The following is a 20,137-nucleotide window of genomic DNA, read 5'->3' on the forward strand; positions in this document are numbered from 1 at the left end:
AAACCGTACTTGTTGGAGCAGAGAGAACCCCTGATGAGATACTCCCTGGCGACCTTCCTCAAGCCAACCTGTTGCAGAATGGTCCTTCAGAGAACCCTCCAAGACGGTCACAGAGGCACAGAGTGGAACCCAAGAGACTGCAGTATTCCCAGATGGGCAACCCCTTGATCTCCATAGTCCAAGCCCTTTTCCATGGACTAACAGAAGTTTACACAGAAGCATTGACTGAGAACAGTGGGCCCTACTCACACCTCTTTCCCTCTGCCCTTACAGCCCCTGTAGTCAATATTCAGCCTGGTCGTTCATGCAACGGGACGTGCATGAGTTCAAAGGGGGAGGGTGTAGCCCAGATAACAATGGGTTAAGCCCTAGCTAGCCTTAGCCAATGAAAGCAGCCTGCACTACGGTAGCTTGGTAGCTAGGGCAACCAAAGTTCAAAACAAATTGAATGAATAAACGACACGAACGATACGAACACAAAACGATATGCACGAAAGTTAAAGATAAGAAGGTAACTATTTAAATGAATAAATTAGCCAGTAATTGAATTAGTTATGCTTCATTATATAAATTGTAACCTTGTATTTATAGAACTAAGAAGAAAAACGAAGAAGAACGATAGAAGATAAAAACAGAGATAAGATAGAAAAGACACCAACAACGGTAATAACAGTTAACATAGTCCTGATTCATTTAAACATTATTAGTAGATGTCACATATTTATTAGATTTGTACTGTGTCCTTCCAAATATAAAGATACCCGAAGCAAATAACAAGACAAGATTTGAACTACGCTGAACTGAACTGAAGGAGTTCCGAACTGGTGAGTTCGTGGAAACTATGCTAAGCTAGCTGCAGTATTATTAGCTGCAGTTATCTCCGTCCGTGGCTGCGTGAAATGTTAAACTGCCATTAGCACAGCTTGTAACCTGGTTGCTTAGCGACATGCTGCAGTCACATTAATGAATCTATAAGCTAACGTAACTGTTTACATTTAAAACATAAATGACACTTGTAACATTTATCCTATTAGAAACTAGTTAAGTATGATACTAATACTGAAGACAAAATACTACGGTTTACTTTACCACTGTTTTATTTATTCACATGATTATTTATTTATTGAAATACATGATTGTTTCTGGCCATGTGAATTCACAGGTCAGGTTTTTTACTGAGATTCGAAGTCGATGGCGAGCCTCCCAGAATTGAACTTGAACTCTCATTGAACTTCCCCCCTTCTCTGCCTCCCTTCCTGGTGGTAGGACTATTGACTTTGACTGACTCTGACTGACTTTGACTTTTCCCCCCACCATTGACAACCAGACACAATACTGTACATAATTGTAATAATTGAAAACATATTGGATTGATTGAAATTATATGAACATTGAACATTCTGAATATTTTTATAACTTTAATGTGTATTTTGTAACGCCTACAATATTGTAATAGATAATAATCAAATTGTAGATAAATATAGGGGTGCACCCAGATAGGTTTGAATTGATATTTGTGAACATTGATATTTGTGAATATTTATTGCACTGCACTTTTCTATTTATTTACTTATTTGTTTTTATCTTTCTTTTATGGTTATTGTTGACACTTTATATTGATTGATATTGTCTTATACAATATCATCTCCATTCATTAAATACTTAATTTATCTTACTCTTATCTTAAGTCTATTACTTGCATCAACACTACCTCCAGTAGACGACCCTACGCTTCTGAATATTGGTCCAGTTAATGTTATTATCAGCACTTTATATATTTATTCGAGCCGTGTGCTACATAAGCGCCACTTTGACATCAAATAACGTTACAGCTGAAGCGTTTTAAGCCTTTATATGAACATTTTCTATTGTCGGAGTGCATACTACATTGTGAAATTGGCGTCATAATCTCATAACTGTTTTATCGGCAGAGTAATAAACTTTTTCCGAAATCAATGCTAACGTGAGAATGCGCATGCGTCCATAGAGTAGTAAAGCGTCGCCATAGGTCAGACTCGGTCAGACTACGTGCCTACGTCACATGTACGACACCTGAGCCTGCGCAGGAGACCTATGACTAGGGTTGGGTATTGAAAGGGTATATTTCGATACCGGTGCCAAATCGATACTTTCAAAACGGCGCCGGTTCCTAAACGGTAATTAAATCGGTACTTTAAAAAAAAAAAAAGAAAACAAGTTTTTATGATGATTTTTTTTCAAGAACCAACCAACAATATTTTAAGCTAAAAGCTTTCATAATAGGCCTATACAAATAATAAAACAAAAAAATCACATATTATTACACATATTATAGCCTAAGGCCTAGGTGAAATTTGACCAACAGCATATTAAGCAGTAGCCTACCTTGAAAACCACAAAACATGAAAGACTTGACTGTTTGCAACTTTGCACTTTTTTCTTCATTCTACCTAATCTGGTATTCCAGATGAATGTGTTGAATTGTAGCATAGTAGGCCTACATGTAATGGGAGGGTAGGCTATATGTTTTGTGTGGGTCCCTCACCCTACTATGGGGTGGACAGAAGAATGGAGTGATTGTGTGTCTGCAATGTCTTAAATTATTAGCCCTATATTCTTCCAATTTCGTTGTATTCTGTGCAATGACATTAAGTATTCAATTCAATTCAATTCAATTCAAAATAAATAACCCAATGTTTAATGTATTTTTAAACAGGTCATGTTACATGTAATGCATTCATTTCTCATAAACATCGCATTTATCTATCGTTACTTTTTTGGCAACCGGCTATAGGCTACTCAATGCCGTCTTACAGAGAAAAATACGTCATACTTCCACGTTTTACTAACCGGAATGCATGCATTCTCATCAACTTCGTAATCTATCGTTAGGCTACCAGTTAAACAGCAATATGGATGATCCCCTTCTGCCGTTTAATCGTGTATCACTACACTTGTAGGCTATGTAAATATACATGTAGGCTTTATCAATTTTACCGATGACTTTTACCCATAGAGTCAGTAAAAGTCTGCCTAAGAAACGTCTCTGCTAAAAGCATGAGTTTTCCGTCCATATCAACTGTTGCCAGAGTAAACAAAACGATTCAACTAGCATTGCACTGCAGACGTTGACTAGCATTTTAAACAGCTAATTTCTGCCGTTTTTATGGGACAACTGATCATATCATTCTCCCGTTTATGCATCTCATTAACGTTTGCTTTTGCAAGCAACACCCATTGTTGATGATGCATCCTTGGTTCGGTTCCGAACTGGTGGAAATGCGGGCAGGTTCACTAGCACACCACGGTTCAAAGACTTTCGAAGGCTGCACCTGTTCAACAACACCAGGTTAGCTGTCAGTAGAAAACAGCCTTCAGTGGTGTGTGCAGACTGTGCACTGACGCTGCCGTTGTAAGAGTGAACACCAGTGAGCGCGATTAAGCAGCTGCATATTTAATGAGGCACCGAAATGAGGCACCGAAATTCACATTGTATTTCGGGATGGTTACTACCGTTGATGTTCGCCCCGAGTACGTACTTGTACCGAGTGTCGGTACCCAACCCTACCTATGACGGAATAAGAAGACCTAAAAAAAAACGTTGAAATTTGCTTCCTCGGTCTCTGCTGCCGTCTACGTGATAGCTCTGTCCATATCTTTTACTGTCTATGATAAAAACCAAGGGGGCAGCGAACGTTCTGAGAGTGTAGACAGTATGGCGGCCGCCATGCTAAGAAGAAGACCGTGGCTAGCTGGCCATTCCATTGAATCCTATGGGGCGTAAGCGCCACTTTGACATCAAATTACGTTAGAGCTGAAGCGTTTTAAGCCTTTATATGAACATTTTCTATTGTCGGGGTACATACTACATTGTGAAATTGACATAATAATCTCGTAACGGTCTTATCGGCTGAGTAATTAACGTTTTTCCGAAGTCAATGCTAAAGTGTTAACCCTTTCATGCCCAACGTCCACATGCGTGGACAGTAACTTTAACTCTGTTTTCTACTTATTTATCATGTTGATATACACCAATCCACTTCAGGGTAGTTTTAGTAGGTCCTTGGCAATATATTAACAATATGTATCATCTTATATTTGGAATATTGACTGCTTGATGACATCATCAATTCAACATGAGTGACAGTAATGGCCATATGCTGAATGCTCCAGGCATATCTGTAAAAAGCTAGTACTCAAGAAGGCAAAATCATGTAAAAAAAATATTATGGTGTACAGGAGAGTGTGTTGAACAACTCTATGTTTTCAGAAATTAAATCGGGTGTAAAATAGAGTTTGTAGACCCTAAAAAGCAACTGTCCACGTATGTGGACGTTGCGCAACAGAGGAGTTAAATGGCCAAAAATTAGATTTTGTAACTAGGACTTTTTTTTTTTTTTTTTTTTTCAAATATGATTTTAATTGCTTTAAATTACAAAGAAACAAACATTTGGTAAACATATTTATAAATAATGACCTAATTACATGTGGTAATGCCAAGGTGGTATGGTAATATGGGGGTAGTAGAGGGTTGGGTGGGTAGTAGAGGGGTGGGTATGAGAGTACTAGAGGTGTGGGTGGATTAGTAGTAGAGGGGTGGTTGGGTAGTGGTGGTAGTAGAGGTGGGTAATATGGGGGTAGTAGAGGGGTGGGTGAGGGTCGGTGAGCAATAATGGGGGTAGTAGAGGGGTTGGGCGGGTAGTATGGAGGTAGTAGAGAGGTGGGTGGGTAGTATGGGGGTAGTAGAGGGCTGGGTGGGTAGTATGGAGGAAGTAGAGGGCCATAGTTTCCACATTTTCTGTCATTACATTTTATCCTTTTTTACCCCTTTGTTGCGCACTGTCCACATACGTGGACAATAACATAACTTCTATATAAAAGCATATTTTTAAAAAATTCCAACTGATTTTCAATATTGCGGAGAATGTGGGGTGTATGACATTAGCTTTAAACACACTGACATATTTGTGTTGAGTTAATGTCTTATTTGTGTTGCAGGCCACACACACACAGACCTCCATCTCCAGTGCCCAGCTGTGTGTCCATGAAGAGTGATCAGTCCGTAAATGAACCTCTTCAGTTCAGCAGTTGACCAGTACCGGGACTAAAGTGAGTTATGTAGTACTGTATGTGGGGGTGAAGCATGGTATTTTACATACACACATAGGAATATGTGTAGAACTATACATGTTATGTGTGTGTGTGTGCGTGCGTGCGTGTGTGCGTGCGTGCGTGCGTGCGTGCGTGCGTGCGTGTGTGTGTGTGTGCGTGCGTGCGTGCGTGCGTGCGTGCGTGCGTGTGTGACCCACTCCGGTGCAACCAAACGGGTCGGACAGGAGCGGGTCAGTCGTCGGTGGTGTCGGCGTGTTGTAGAGGTGGTGATGTGCTGCATGCGTGTTGAGTGTTCCAAACGAAAGGAGAAGCAGAAGTCAAAAGACCAAAAAGCAGAAGCCACCCCTAATGAAAACATCCTATACTATAGGATTCCAGTCAGATTTTGGAACCAAAATCCTACAGGATTCCAATGGCAACAATAGGAATCCTATATACTGTACGTAATTGTCCAAATTTTTCCCTAAAACAGTTCCCTAAACAGTGGTGATGTGAGTCCTGTGTGTGAGTGCCACATTAAGTCACTAATGTTGCATTTACGTTTTGTGTCTCTTTGTGTTTGCAGACCACAGACACACAGACTTCCATCTCCAGTGCCCAGCTGTGTGTCCATGAAGAGTGATCAGTCCATAAATGAACCTCTTCAATTCAGCAGTGGACCAGTTCTACCAGGATTAAAGTGAGTTTAGACATGAAGTATGTGGGACGAAGTGTGTGTGTGTGTGTGTGTGTGTGTGTGTGTGTGTGTGTGTGTGTGAGAGAGTTGACGCCACAGCAATGAGAGGGAAGCCGTGGCATGTGTAGCATACAATGAATGTTTATTTTACAAAATGAAAGTACCAAACGGGTCAGACAGGAGCGGGTCAGTCGTCAGAATAGATCATATCAAATAGAGCTATTTGTGGTCTGACGACTGACCCGCTGAGTACGATTTATTTATGAGAAGTATGTTGTTCATGTTGCAATAATTATTTGGAGTAATTCAACTATGGATCACAAAATGTGTGCTTAGATTGGATATGTGCAGCAAACAAGTGACTCTCTTACTCTTACATTGACTTCCATTGTATCAAAAGAGCACCACATGTGGTGCAAAGTGGTACTGCAGGTCCAGTACCAAATTCAGTGGATTTATAGGCAGTATTTTCTAAAACTTATCTCAATAAGCAACTTTACTCTGGTCCTGTGCACTTCAGCATTGCTGTCAGTGTTCTGCACAGAGATGGAGAGATGATAATTTGACTGTGTTATTCCATGTCTTTGCAGTGAATTGAGTGCTGATCAGACAGGCAGACAGAGGGAAGGTGAGTTTTTTATTTTGGCTTTTCCCTGAGGATTACCGTTGAAAAAGAACAGTGCATCAGATAGTATTAAAGGCGCATGCGTCCAGCGAGAGTAAAGCGTCGCCATAGGTCAGACTCGGTCAGACTACGTGCCTACGTCACACGCACGACACCTGAGCCTGCGCAGGAGACAAGAAGACCTAAAAAAAAACGTTGAGATTTGCTTCCTCGGTCTCTGCTGCCGTCTACGTGATAGCTCTGTCCATATCTTTTACTGTCTATGATGAAAACGCGATTGTTGGAGTCAGCCATATAGATGGACACAGCAAAGTTGTCTTGTCTCTTATGTGTTTCCTGTATTTTAACCTCTTGCCTTGCCAAATACGTCATCAGTCACACACCCCTAATAGCGGGGTTGACCTCTGTCCCTTTCATATTCAACACGCCTCGGCTCTGATACTACCCCCCGAGACGGGTTGGATTGCCGAGGCGGGTTGACTCCCCACCCCGTGTCGTCAATGTGAAAGGAACAGCCTTAACGTTAAATTTGGCTGATTTAGCGTTAAATTCGGTGAATGTGAAAGGGGCTGCTGTTTAAGAAGGTTTTACAAGTAGGAGTGCCAATAATTGTGAGCAATGTGTTTTTGTTAAAAATATTCATTTCTTTATGAGATTTTCCTTTTTCTCAGAAAAAATGTGCTTCCGTTGTAGTATATGAGTATATTTTTCCTCATTGTTTTCATAGTGGGAGTACAATAAATCACACACACACACACACACACACACACACACACACACACACACACACACACACACAGGCAGGGCCATTGTGTGTCTGGATATCATAATCAGAATATCTATTAACCTGAGAAGTTTCAGACCATTCATTCAATGCACTGTGTGTTTATGACAAATGTCCTGTTTATGTAGCAAGATATTAAAATTAGGGCTGTCAAAATAACAGATTAATTTAGATTAATTAATTTGAGATAAAATAACTGATTAAAAAAAAGAACACAGATTAATCGATGACCTTTGACCCGGAGCCATTCTAGTCAGTAACCATTAGACCGTAAAATGGGGAGACGAGAATGTGCTGCCTGGATCATTGATTAGCACATTTACTTAAAAAAGTAAACGGTGTTAAAAAGAAAGTGTTGATTAAAACAAAGTCCTCTGCAATGTCTGCAGCACAGAATTTGCATATCACCGGAGTTCGTCAACTCTTACCACATTACTGCGATGACATTTTATATGCGATTAATTTAGATTAATTAATCACAGAGTATGTAATTAATTAGATTAACAGCCCTAATTAAAATCATAGCATATTACAACATATCAAAAATCGCTTCGCAATTTCACATCAGCAACATCTTGTCATCATGTTAGCCATATCAATCCGACAAACCATCTATGAAATCAATGAAATTGATCATGTGGCATCAGTGCATTTGCCATTCTTTCTGTTGCCAGTTGGTGGCGCTACGGCAAATATGCATTATGGACATGTGAATATCATCATTACCATGGTATTCAATGACCTGTGAAATGTAAAACATTTCAAGCAATTCTTCAACAACATTTATTGTTTATGTGGAAGGGTATTAAAATTCATAGTTTCGCCTTTTCGTCAAATTACAACATATCAAAAAGCTTTGCAATTTAGAATCAACAACATCTTGGCATCATACGTATCAAATTAGTTTTCATTCATGTGAAGCACCTCCTTTGGCATCACAAGTCATCATATTTTAGTGCACGTCTAAATCCCAATTACTGGGGAGATACACATACCTACCACATTTAGTGTGTGTATAGCTGATAGTATATGCCCACTGGATGAGTCACATAAGGGGGCGCTAGCGAGTCCCTGGCCCACACCCCGGTGCCGAGCCTTTGTCCCTGAGTAGTGGGCCCTGTGACTGACCTGAGTAGTGGGCCCTGTGACTGACCTGAGTAGTGGGCCCTGTGACTGACCTGAGTAGTGGTCCCTGTGACTGACCTGAGTAGTGGGCCCTGTGACTGACCTGAGTAGTGGGCCCTGAGACTGACCTGAGTAGTGGGCCCTGTGACTGACCTGAGTAGTGGGCCCTGAGACTGACCTGAGTAGTGGTCCCTGTGACTGACCTGAGTAGTGGTCCCTGAGACTGACCTGAGTAGTGGGCCCTGTGACTGACCTGAGTAGTGGGCCCTGTGACTGACCTGAGTAGTGGGCCCTGTGACTGACCTGAGTAGTGGGCCCTGAGACTGACCTGAGTAGTGGGCCCTGTGACTGACCTGAGTAGTGGGCCCTGAGACTGACCTGAGTAGTGGGCCCTGAGACTGACCTGAGTAGTGGGCCCTGAGACTGACCTGAGTAGTGGGCCCTGTGACTGACCTGAGTAGTGGGCCCTGTGACTGACCTGTGTGCCACATTTCACGCGTTTCCCACCATGGAAGCCACCTCAAAAAAGACAAAGTAAGGTCCCAAAAAACGGTGCGGCGCTCGGGCCCTAATGAATTGCTCATTACCCTTTTTGTACTGCAGTTATGTAAGTCTGCCACAAGGTGGAGATGTTGCACTGCAGAGTCACTTTCTACTCTTATCCACACAGCACCACTTGTTTGACAGCACCACCAACCCCGATTACAAACAATCCTCATGGTAGTGTGTGGGGTATTATATCTCACAGATATCAAGTGTTGTGGCATCTGTACTGCACATTTGAAAACAAAAGTGTGTAGCAGAATAGATAATATCAATATGGATATGTATTTTGGTATCTTCTATTCATTAAAGATTTATAGAGGAATGACTTACATTAATAAATACATACATACACACTGTAAAAACAGACCTGCTTCTGCAGCAAAAACAACCTGCTCCAGCCTGGACCATAAAAACATCACAAAATGTTCCAGCCAATCACTGATGAGATACATGTTTAGGAGAGTTTCAATTGCACGGGAGGGATCTACTGTAGCTCTCTGTTTTATTTGACTGTCAACAGAGGTGACATCGCCCAACGCCTTTAGTGAACACGCACATCTACAACGGAGGTGACAACGCCTTTAATGAATACGCACATCTACAACGGAGGTGACATCGCCCAACGCCTTTAATGAACACGCACGTCTACAACGGAGGTGACATCGCCCAACGCCTTAAATGAACACGCACGTCTACAACGGAGGTGACATCGCCCAACGCCTTTAAAGAGGAACAATGCAGGATTGGCGATTTCATCTCTGGTTTCGGTTTCGTTTTTCGTTTTCGCTCGTTTTATGCTTGCATATTTCTCTGCAGAGCTTCCCCGACAGCTTTAGCGTGTATATTTATACTATATAGGCTATATATAAATATATAAATTGCAAGCGTGGTTCTTCTTGTTCCTTACGCGTCTCTGACTTCCAGATGTAAACAGCAAACGATCTTTTATCAGAAAGTTGCAAGGTTGTAATAGCGGATAGGGACACCAGGGGCGGGAGGAAATGTGACTGTTTTCGATAAAACTGGTCAGTCAAGCAAAACAACGATTTCTAAGCGATTTTATGACTATGAAAAAGTTGCATAGGGTCTCTTTAATGAACACGCACATCTACAACGGAGGTGACATCGCCTTTAATGAACACGCACGTCTACAACGGAGGTGACATCGCCCAACGCCTTAAATGAACACGCACGTCTACAACGGAGGTGACATCGCCCAACGCCTTTAATGAACACGCACGTCTACAACGGAGGTGACATCGCCCAGCGCCTTTACTGAACACGCACGTCTACAACGGAGGTGACATCGCCCAACGCCTTTACTGAACAGGCACGTCTACAACGGAGGTGACATCGCCCAACGCCTTTAATGAACACGCACATCTACAGTGGGTACGGGTTGAGAATGCACCTTCTCCCGCAGGACTCCCGAAGAGATCCCGCAAGCTGTCAAGCCGATTTTTTTCGAGGCTAAGGCAATGTACCCAAACAACCACCAGGTGGCAGAAAGTTTCAACCCGCATTTCAGCTTTATTTAATGATGAAGACCGCATATCCGTCAATAGTGGACTCCTTAACCCTCTAACCGCCCAAGGCGCCGTACGGCGACAAGCAACATCACTGATTAAAACAGACGGTAGATCCGAGTAGGGTGACAAATCGCCTTTGTACTCTCCACCACTAGTTGGCAGACATCCAGAGCTTCGATTCAAGCCCAAACTTGAGTAAAAAAGTTTTCAGGAAGTGCCTGTATTACTCGCGAGAAACAAAAAAAAAGACGCATTTCCTGTTTATAACGCGGAAGTGAAATGCGCGATCGCTATGCACAAATTGAAGCAGAAAAACGGCAAATGTTAAAAAACAAAGTCGTGTGTTATGAAGTCTTGGGTCTTCCATTCACCTACTCTGATTCTAAAGGAAAATATCTGCCTTTTGGAGATTATGATCGGTCGTTCATTGGCAGTGACAGTCAAGATGCGTCTGTGAATGGAGGTGGGTCTTTGCGTGTGTACGTCAATGTTTACCTGCAGCAATGTTGACCGAAGGGTTCAAATAAGCATGGTGTGCTTGGTGCCAGTGATAATCATGATGATAGTGTCTGTAATTGACATGGTACAGACAGCAGGTCTAGTAAAAATAGGGCTCTGAAGAACTACAAAGTCATCCGCGATAGGAACTGATTTGACCAGGCTACTTTATTATATAGTAACATAGGGATTGTGATAATACTAATAGTTTACTATTGTTGGTTTACATGTGGCTGTGGTCCTGTTTGTTTGTTATGTCGGAGAAATTACAAAAATCAAAGTAAAACTGCTCAAATGTGTTCAACAATCAATATTTACTGAAATGTGCATAATTTGACGCTATTGCCATCCTGTGACGTCATAATATGCAAATTAGATGAGTAAATTTACTCCCTTTATAAACTTTAGTTCATACTCAATGATTTTCACATTTACAGTAGGACTTTATCTCTGACCACTTTCAAGCCATGGCCTTTTGAATTTTTTATGCAAAAATCCAAAAAAAACCGGGCGGTTAGAGGGTTAATCTCATTTAATCATCAAATTTGACAACAATCAGCTTAAATGTCAAATCATATTTATTACAGTGCATGAAAATGCACTGTACTGTTATTCCTAGACTTCTTATTCCTCTTCTTATTATTATTCCGCTTACCACTTTTTCCGTACGCAATTTCTCTTCAACCGTTGAACTTAGAAACTTCATTCAAACTCTGTAATGTAGGTCTTCTAATGGATTAGGTTGCTATGACTTTTCCACTATGTAACTTTTATACTTTTTAAATTATAAATTAAAAACTATTAAAAATGTCCCCATAGACTTAACATCGTGATCATGACATCATAGAATCTTTATGCAAATGTGAACCACTCAGAGCAAATCAGAAGCCTGCGTTGTACACAGAGGCGGGAGTAACAAAAAAATCAGAAAACAATGGCGGCGGCCCTGAGGGTCGTAACTGGAAATATTAAATGTGAATTAAGGTTTCTTGACCACTTTTAATTGTTTATTTTGACACGGTTTGTTGTTTATATGCGACATAAATGTGTTCAGGACATACAGATCATTGTAGGTTACCGTAAGCTCTCTAACGGTAGAGTTAGCTTGTTGACCCATTATAACCTATTGAAAACACATAGCAACTAAATCGCTAGTACACTGAAATGAACTACTATCGTGTTTCTGTACAACATGACTTGTTGTCAACATAAAAACATTGAAACGGATTGTTGTGTATGCCACCTGAACATACTTGGGCTAGATAAACCACTGGATAATCTGAAGCACTAGACTGTCTCGCTAACTAGCAGGCTAGGCAACAAACAACTTGGACTGGTCCGAGCTTGCTTCTGCCATTATAAGTCCACATCTGGCAGCACATCTGGCATATGTGTACGCACAAAGTGCGGTTAACATAACAAACCAAACGATTTCCGACTAAAACAATAGCCTAACGTTATCAAGCCAGGCACAATTGCTAACCTAGGCTACGTGAATTAAACGCAAACCACGAGAGACCTAGATAGTTAAGCTGTAAATAAAGCTAACTTCACTTAATCAATGTCAACTCCCGGTGTTGATCCCCGTCTTTTGGCAGGCGATTAGGCATAACATTTAAGTCTACCACAGTTAATAGCCTATTGTGAAACTCATAGCCTGCTTCATCTAAAGTTAGGCTACAGCCAGGATGAATATTGTAATACTCCAGATACTTTGACACACTTGCTTTGACACACTTGCTTTATTTATCAACCAAGTAGCCTAGCGTATATCACAACCGAGTTGCTGTTTTAGCCACAACTCACGCTTTTAACAGAGCATTATTTCACGGACCTCTCTGTCCAACTCCTTCACTCTCCGACTCCGACCTGGCTGCTCAAACAAACACACGCAAACACACGTACCTAAAACTCCACCCCTAAGTTCCCCTTAAAGGGACACAACTATTTCAGGAACAGGTAACAGAACACATCACACACAATAAAGAGTATATCACAATATGATATCAATGTAATTCGGTTACACAGCCTGCCGAAATGACCGTTGAATTTTTTTTATCAATTTGAAAAATATAGACCTAATCATTCAGCCAATAACGTCGGCGTCGCCTAACTGTGATTTTTGTGTGCAATGCACACCCTAGCTCTTCTACAGTCACGATAATGCAATACAAAGTGATGTTTAACGTAAGCAATGTGAGCCTGCATGATAGACAGTAAAAGAATGACCTCTGAAGATTTCACCATTTCTAAAAAAGTCAATTTATCCACGCATATTGTCTACTCAAATGATCTCTTGCTGTGATCCCTCGTGCTCTCATCCTAAATTGCAGAGTTTATTGTAGCAAAAAAAAACCAAAAAACATTCATGGTTTAACCATGCATGACTTCATATCACAACATAATATCGATGTTACAGTAGGTTATAAAATAAACTAAGCCTAGTTTGCCTTTGGACTGTTCAAGAGCTCCATGCTGGTGTGTTATCTATATGATCAGTTTGGAAATTGTCCTTCTGTTTATCAACACTCATGTCTGATTCAATTACCACCTAGGAACCTCCATCTAATTTAGCAACCTACATAGCAGAGTAACCACTATGAATACCCTATGATAAACCTAACAGCTATCTCAATTACCCTTGCAACAATAAAGAAATCATCGCAATCACCCTAGTTAACAAAGACCACTTTCCATTCAATTCAACTTTCCATTTCCACTTTCTCTCCATCCATTTACTTTCAACTATGTATTCCTTCATTAAACTGTCCTCCTATCAACATCCATTAATCTACTTATACATCCATTAAACTATTTGTCTATCAACATTCATTAAACTATCTGTCTTATCAACATCCATTAAACTGTCTACCTCTACACAGCCCTTAAACTATGTCTATTAAACTATCTGCCTATCAACATTTATTAAACCACGTCAACCTAGCAACCATATATGTCTTAGCAACACCTAACTCTCAATTACCTATTTATAGATCAGTGGTAAATCCTCATTCGCTCAGTTTTACCCCATCTCTCTTTTTTATATATATTATTTGTGTTAACTACAAATTATATTGTACATTTCATTTTTGGCATTTTCATGCACTGGTAATTCCTTGGAATTGCATTTCTAGTTTCTCTTTGTCGCCATGGTATTAGGGGAAACGCGGAGAAACGAGATGGTCAGTCGTATTTTTTCTTCACGTTTCATTATAAGAAATATATAGGCTCAGTAATATAAGTTAAAGTCTTCTTCACGCTCGGCATGTCAGATTGCAGTTGCAGAGTTTTCGAATGTTTTACAACCCAGCTGGTATCCGCTGTTCATTCCGATATATATCCCCACTCGGTGGTATTTAACTTTTTTTTTTCTTAAACAACGTGCCATTCCGACATGAGGTCATTAATAGGCTATTAATGTCATAACTATTAGGCTATCATTAGGCTTACCATGCATGGCTGTAGGCAGCTATGAGGCCACTGAGATCTGGACCTCATCGGTTTTGCGAGCTGGAAATACATGTGTTATTATATCGGTATATTGTTGTGCATGTCGCGTTGGCGACTCAGGGAAGTGAAAGCAGTTCTGTATAGACATTGCAAGTTTTCATGGTGATCATCGGCGCAGCTGTAGCTGATTGTGAAAGCCGATTGGAAATACATAAGTTTAGAGCAAACGTTTCAACTATGTTTGCCATGGTAGACAAAAACACTCAAATAAAACAATAGCCTAAATTGACACTAGGAAATCAGCTGGCCCTGATGGCCTAGATCCTGCTTTACTGAAACTGTCAGCACATATCATAGTGGAACCTATAACTTACATTTTTAACTTGTCTCTGTCTTCAAATGACCTACCAGACGTTTGGAAGTCAGCCCATGTGCTGCCCCTGTTAAAAGGGGGGGACCCCTCCATTCTTGACAATTACCGTCCAATCTCTAAATTGTCTGTGCTTGCAAAGGTCCTAGAGTCTTTAGTTAATACCCAACTTAAGAGCTTCCTGCAAAATCACATTATCCTCTGCCCGGCCCAGTCAGGCTTTAGAGCCAAGCATAGCACCGTTACGGCAGCTTCCAAGGTACTTGATGACATCATCTGTGACCTGGACAATAAGTTGAGCTGTGCTGCACTGTTCATCGACTTGTCAAAGGCCTTTGACACTGTTGATCACTGTATCCTGCTTAAGAGACTCCGGGACATTGGCTTGGGCTCTAAGGCAGTTGAGTGGTTCAGGAACTATCTTGCCAACAGAACTCAAACTGTGGTTGTCGATGGGCATAGTTCTGCCCCACTGGGGGTCCGGCGAGGTGTCCCTCAAGGGTCTATCCTTGGTCCGGTCTTGTTCACCATCTACATAAACACCATTGCCTCTGCTGCAGATAATTGCAAAATACACCTCTATGCAGATGACACAGTTCTTTATTGTTCCGCCCCCACCCTAGCTCAAGCTTATCAGTTGCTACAGCAGTCTTTTAATTTATTACAGGCCACCTTTCTTGAACTGAGACTGGTTTTAAACGCTGGTAAAACTAAGGTGATGCGGTTCACAAAGTCCCGCACAGTACCTGTACCAACCGCTCTAGCCATTTCCACACTGGATGGGAAGTGTGTTGAAAATGTTTCATCATATAAATATCTTGGTCTGTGGATTGATGAAAAGCTAACTTTCAAAGTTCATATTGACAAATTGGTGAAAAAGCTGAGAATAAAGCTTGGCTTTTATTTTAGAAATAAATCCTGTTTTACTCTCCTAGCTAGGAGGAAACTGATCAGTGCCACTTTCCTTCCAGTGTTGGACTATGGGGATGTGATTTATATGCATGCTGCCTCCACTACACTGCACACACTTGACACAGTTTACCATGGTGCACTGCGGTTTATTACTAATACCAAGTCACGCACACATCATTGTAGTCTTTATGAGGCGACTGGTTTTACCTCTTTAGGTCTGCGTAGGTGGTTCCATTGTCACATTTTCATTTATAAGGCTATTATTGGTCATTTACCAAACTATCTCAGTAGTCTGTTGACTTGGAATCATTCATCTTACAATCTCCGCTCAGTTAACACTCTGGCTTTACATATTCCACATAGAAAAACTGAATTTGGTAAAACTGCTTTTAGTTATGCTGCCCCCTGGTGTTGGAATTTGCTCCAAAAAGGTTTGAAGCTTTCTGTTTTTATCCCACTTGGACATTTTAAACAATTACTTAAAAAATCCAAATCTGAACAGTGCACATGTTTTCAATGATCCCTTGATGTAATTTTTTTTTAAATTGTCTCACATGTACTGTAAATCTGTGTTGCATGTTGCATGTTGTGTCATTGGCTTTAGTTGCTGTTTGTTGTTGTCCTGTCTAGTCTTCTTTTTATGTTAGTCTATTTTGTCATCAATGTTTCTGTGTAACTTGTGTACTTGTTGCCCCAGGGCTCCCTTGTAAAAGAGATTCAATTATCTCAATGGGTTATCACCTGGTAAAATAAAGGATAAATAAATAAAAAAAAATAAAAAAAATAATTGTAGTGCGTAATGGACACGGCTCTATATCCTAAATAATTTTCGAGGTTCGCCATTTGGTAATATGACCTATCCTTACTGACAATAATTTAGATTGAGCACAACTAAAGTTGCACGAAGGCAAAATACAGTCCTAAGCCTATTATATACAGCCTGGCCAATTAGCCTATAGTGTAGATGTGCAAAACCAGCATTTGCGTGCGTGCTTGCCGGTGAGGTGTAGCCTACAAAAATGAGCATAACATCTGATTATAAAAGTATGGCTACAGGATATGGCTACTGGTAAGAGAAGAGCTGGTTTAAAATTCAAGTGTAGTAAAAAAAAGTTTGTGCACATCCCCAGTCAAGGTGCAGAACAAGAGTAAATCATAACAAATGGAAAAAGGTTCGCACACTTGAAATCCTTCTTTCTTTATCTAATTTTATTTTCTTTAGCACAAAGGAATGACATTTCGACCGTGTGGTCTTCTTCAGATTAAAATTCAAGTAACTTGCGCTATTTAACCCCTCGAGACCGATATATACACATTCCTGCATGCTGCATTACCGTGACCCTTAGCCTACCTTGTGGATGATTTTTTTCTTATTGGAATACAGCAGGACAGAATGCCTTTTATCTAACAAACGCAAAAGCTGAGATTGTTGGAAGGACTAGGCTATACTCAACAAACTTGTTTTTCGTTTCTGGGGGATCTCGTTATCGTTTTGGATTGCCGGATTTTTATAGACTACTTATTGTTTGGACTTATGGACAATGAACTTTGAGGGGTGGTTGTTAGTGCTTTACAAAGCTTTGTGTTAATAAGTGTCGGTCCTCCTTCAGCTCACTGCGCGATGCAGTTGCGCACTAGTGGCCACGAACTCATTAACTGTTTACAACACAATACAGTGTGATATTTGTGTTTTTCGTTTCTTAGATTTAATGCATGTTTGACATGTAAACAGGCCTTCTGTCCATTAACTTAAGGCCTTCTTTTGCATGGGGTTGCTTGCATCCGCCCGTAACCTTATAGGCTATTATGTGCGTAGTGGCAGTATACTCTTGATTATAATAAGAGGCAAATTGTTACAGGACAACCTACACTGACTTCCCCAATGCTTCCCCGCAGCACATTTAATTTTAAAAGCATATAATATAGGATGAACAAAGTCTATGGACTTGCTATATATTAAATCCAGTAGCCTAATAATTAGGCCATGTGCCACGTCCGATTTCGCAAGTGATGTAGTAGGCTACATTTAAAAAATCGACAGCCGTCTGTGAGACTATCCATTTCATGAAGAGCAATTGTCTTGGGCGATCATTCCCCCTCCCCCACACTCGTCTAACCAGTTCACTACATTATAGCCTACCTATATGCAGCATTGAGGACGTCTGGCTCCCTCCCCCCTCTCTCTCGTCTCTCTCTTCACCGTCTAATTCAACTTATTGAATAGAACATTTGAAAAAATAGTGAACAGAATATGAACAGAAATATTAAGAGTAGGAATAGGTTCACCCTCCCAATTGAGTTTAACATCACTGCCTAACTGTGGTTACAGTATATTAGGATTGATTAGGGTTGTCATTATAATCAAAACATAATCAGTGCATTATCATGATACATAATACTCATTATTATCACGATAAGTCTTTTTTACATTGTTGTTTTTATGGAGTTATCAGAATTAAAACATACTAAAAACATACTAAAACATTATGAATCATATTTCATGGCAACTGTGCCCAATTCTCAAACAGCAGAGAAATGTTTACATACTTTATTCACCTATCTATGCACAAACGTGTCTGCATACAGGCAGGCAGGCAGGCAGGCAGTCTTACACACGCACCATTGGAATGCACACGCAGTCTGACGGATCATACTATGGCATGTTTGAATGTTAAGATCACCATGACCAGGTGTTTGACATTTTGTCATTACAGTAGATGATGAAAAACATGATAATTAATGACAGTTTTCAGACAGGTTGGTCTTCATTACTGCATTACCTGTCATAATTGCGACAGTTATGATAATTTTAATAAAACATCTGTTATCGTTACTATCGTGATTAGGATGAACTTTGTTATTGAGACAACCCCAATAAGGATGAACTTTAGGGTCTCACCTGTCAGTCAGCTCTGGAGTTGCGTCTCTGTTGTCACCCCTTCTGGTTGCGCTGCTCGTCTCTGTGAGAATGGCACTAATTAGGATTAACTAATACTATTGCAATAATAAAATAAAAACATATTATCAACTAGTTAATTAATGAACAGGGTCTTACCTGTCAGTCAGCTCTGGAGTTGCGTCTCTGTGGTCACCTCTTCTGGTTGCGCTGCTCGTCTCTGTGAGAATGGCTCCACTGTGTTTCTGGGGCAGCGGTCAACATCACAGATATGTTGTTCTGTATGCAAAACCACCTTTGGCACACCTCACGCACAGACGTCATTGTTTTCCACATGTTTTAATATAACTTTACTAATGTCCCACACCAGCCAGATGCTTTTGGAGCGCTCACATAAAATATAGGAGATAGTCTGTAAAGTGCCTGTTGTTATGGTAATTAGAGGATGTCCATAGTATACTGTGTGCTATGACCACCACTAAAGTTTGTTCATCTTTTCTTCCAATTAATACCATTGGGTGGAAAAAATCAAATGTGAAAAACATTTCACACCCCAAGACACGTGTTTCTCTTGATTGATAGTGTTTCTGACAAAACTACACTTAAAAACATTGTTGACTTGTGTGTGCAAGTAAGTAAGTAAGTGCTTTACAATACATAATAAAATACAAATAACAAGAATACAAGTCAGGCATAAGATTTTTTAAAAGAGAATAAAAAAGACGGGAATGATAAAAGAAAAAGGCCATAAAGTAAAATAAGGAACTAAAAAGGTAAATAAATAAGGAACTAATAAGGTGATGTCACAGGTTTAAAAAGGCCACCCTGAAGAAGTGGATCTTTAACCTTCCTTTAAAAAGGTCAGCGCTGCCCGCAGACCTAACCTCCATGGGTAGTGCATTCCACAGTTTGGGGGCTGCAGCAGCAAACGCCCTATCGCCACAAGTCTTAAGGCGAGTGTGGGGCACAGCAAGCAGGTTGTGGTTGTTGGATCGGAGGGAGAGGGGAGCGGAGTGAGGGGGGAGCGGAGGGAGAGGGGAGGGAGGGGGGAGGAGAGGGAGAGGAGAGGGGAGGGGAGGGAGAGGGGAGCGGAGGGAGAGGGGGGAGCGGAGGGAGGGGGGGGAGCGGAGGGAGGGGGGGGAGCGGAGGGAGGGGGGGAGCGGAGGGAGAGGGGAGAAGAGGGGAGCGGAGGGAGAGGGGGGAGCGGAGGGAGAGGGGAGCGGAGGGAGGGGGGAGGAGAGGGGAGCGGAGGGAGGGGGGAGGAGAGGGAGAGGGGAGCGGAGGGAGGGGGGAGCGGAGGGAGAGTAGAGCGGAGGGAGAGGAGAGCGGAGGGAGAGGGGAGCGGAGGGAGAGGGGAGCGGAGGGAGGGGAGAGCGGAGGGAGCGGAGGGAGGGGAGAGCGGAGGGAGAGGGGAGCGGAGGGAGTGGAGGGAGAGGGGAGGAGGGAGAGGGGAGCGGAGGGAGAGGGGAGCAGAGGGAGAGGGGAGCGGAGGGAGGGTGAATGAGGTTGGTGAGGTAAGCAGGAGACAGGGGGCTCTATATGCCAATGTTAACATCTTGAATTGCATGCTGTAGGCCACAGGGAGTCATGAAGGGAATGAAGGAGAGGGCTGACATGAGTGCACACACACACACA

At 41.4% G+C, this 20,137-nt stretch overlaps 1 protein-coding gene across 1 annotated transcript in view; it reads right to left on the reverse strand.

Moving 5' to 3' along the window:
- LOC134059863 (L-selectin-like) overlaps positions 1-18,568 on the reverse strand; it is a 47,348-nt gene extending 28,780 nt beyond the window's left edge. The window contains exon 1 of the mRNA XM_062516394.1: positions 18,506-18,568. The gene's annotated coding sequence lies outside the window, so the exon portion shown is untranslated. The remainder of the gene's footprint in view (positions 1-18,505) is intronic.
- Between the last annotated feature and the right edge of the window lie 1,569 nt (positions 18,569-20,137).

The sequence above is a fragment of the Sardina pilchardus genome, chromosome 16 (genome assembly GCF_963854185.1).
Source record: "Sardina pilchardus chromosome 16, fSarPil1.1, whole genome shotgun sequence".
Classification (NCBI taxonomy): Eukaryota; Metazoa; Chordata; class Actinopteri; order Clupeiformes; family Clupeidae; genus Sardina; species Sardina pilchardus.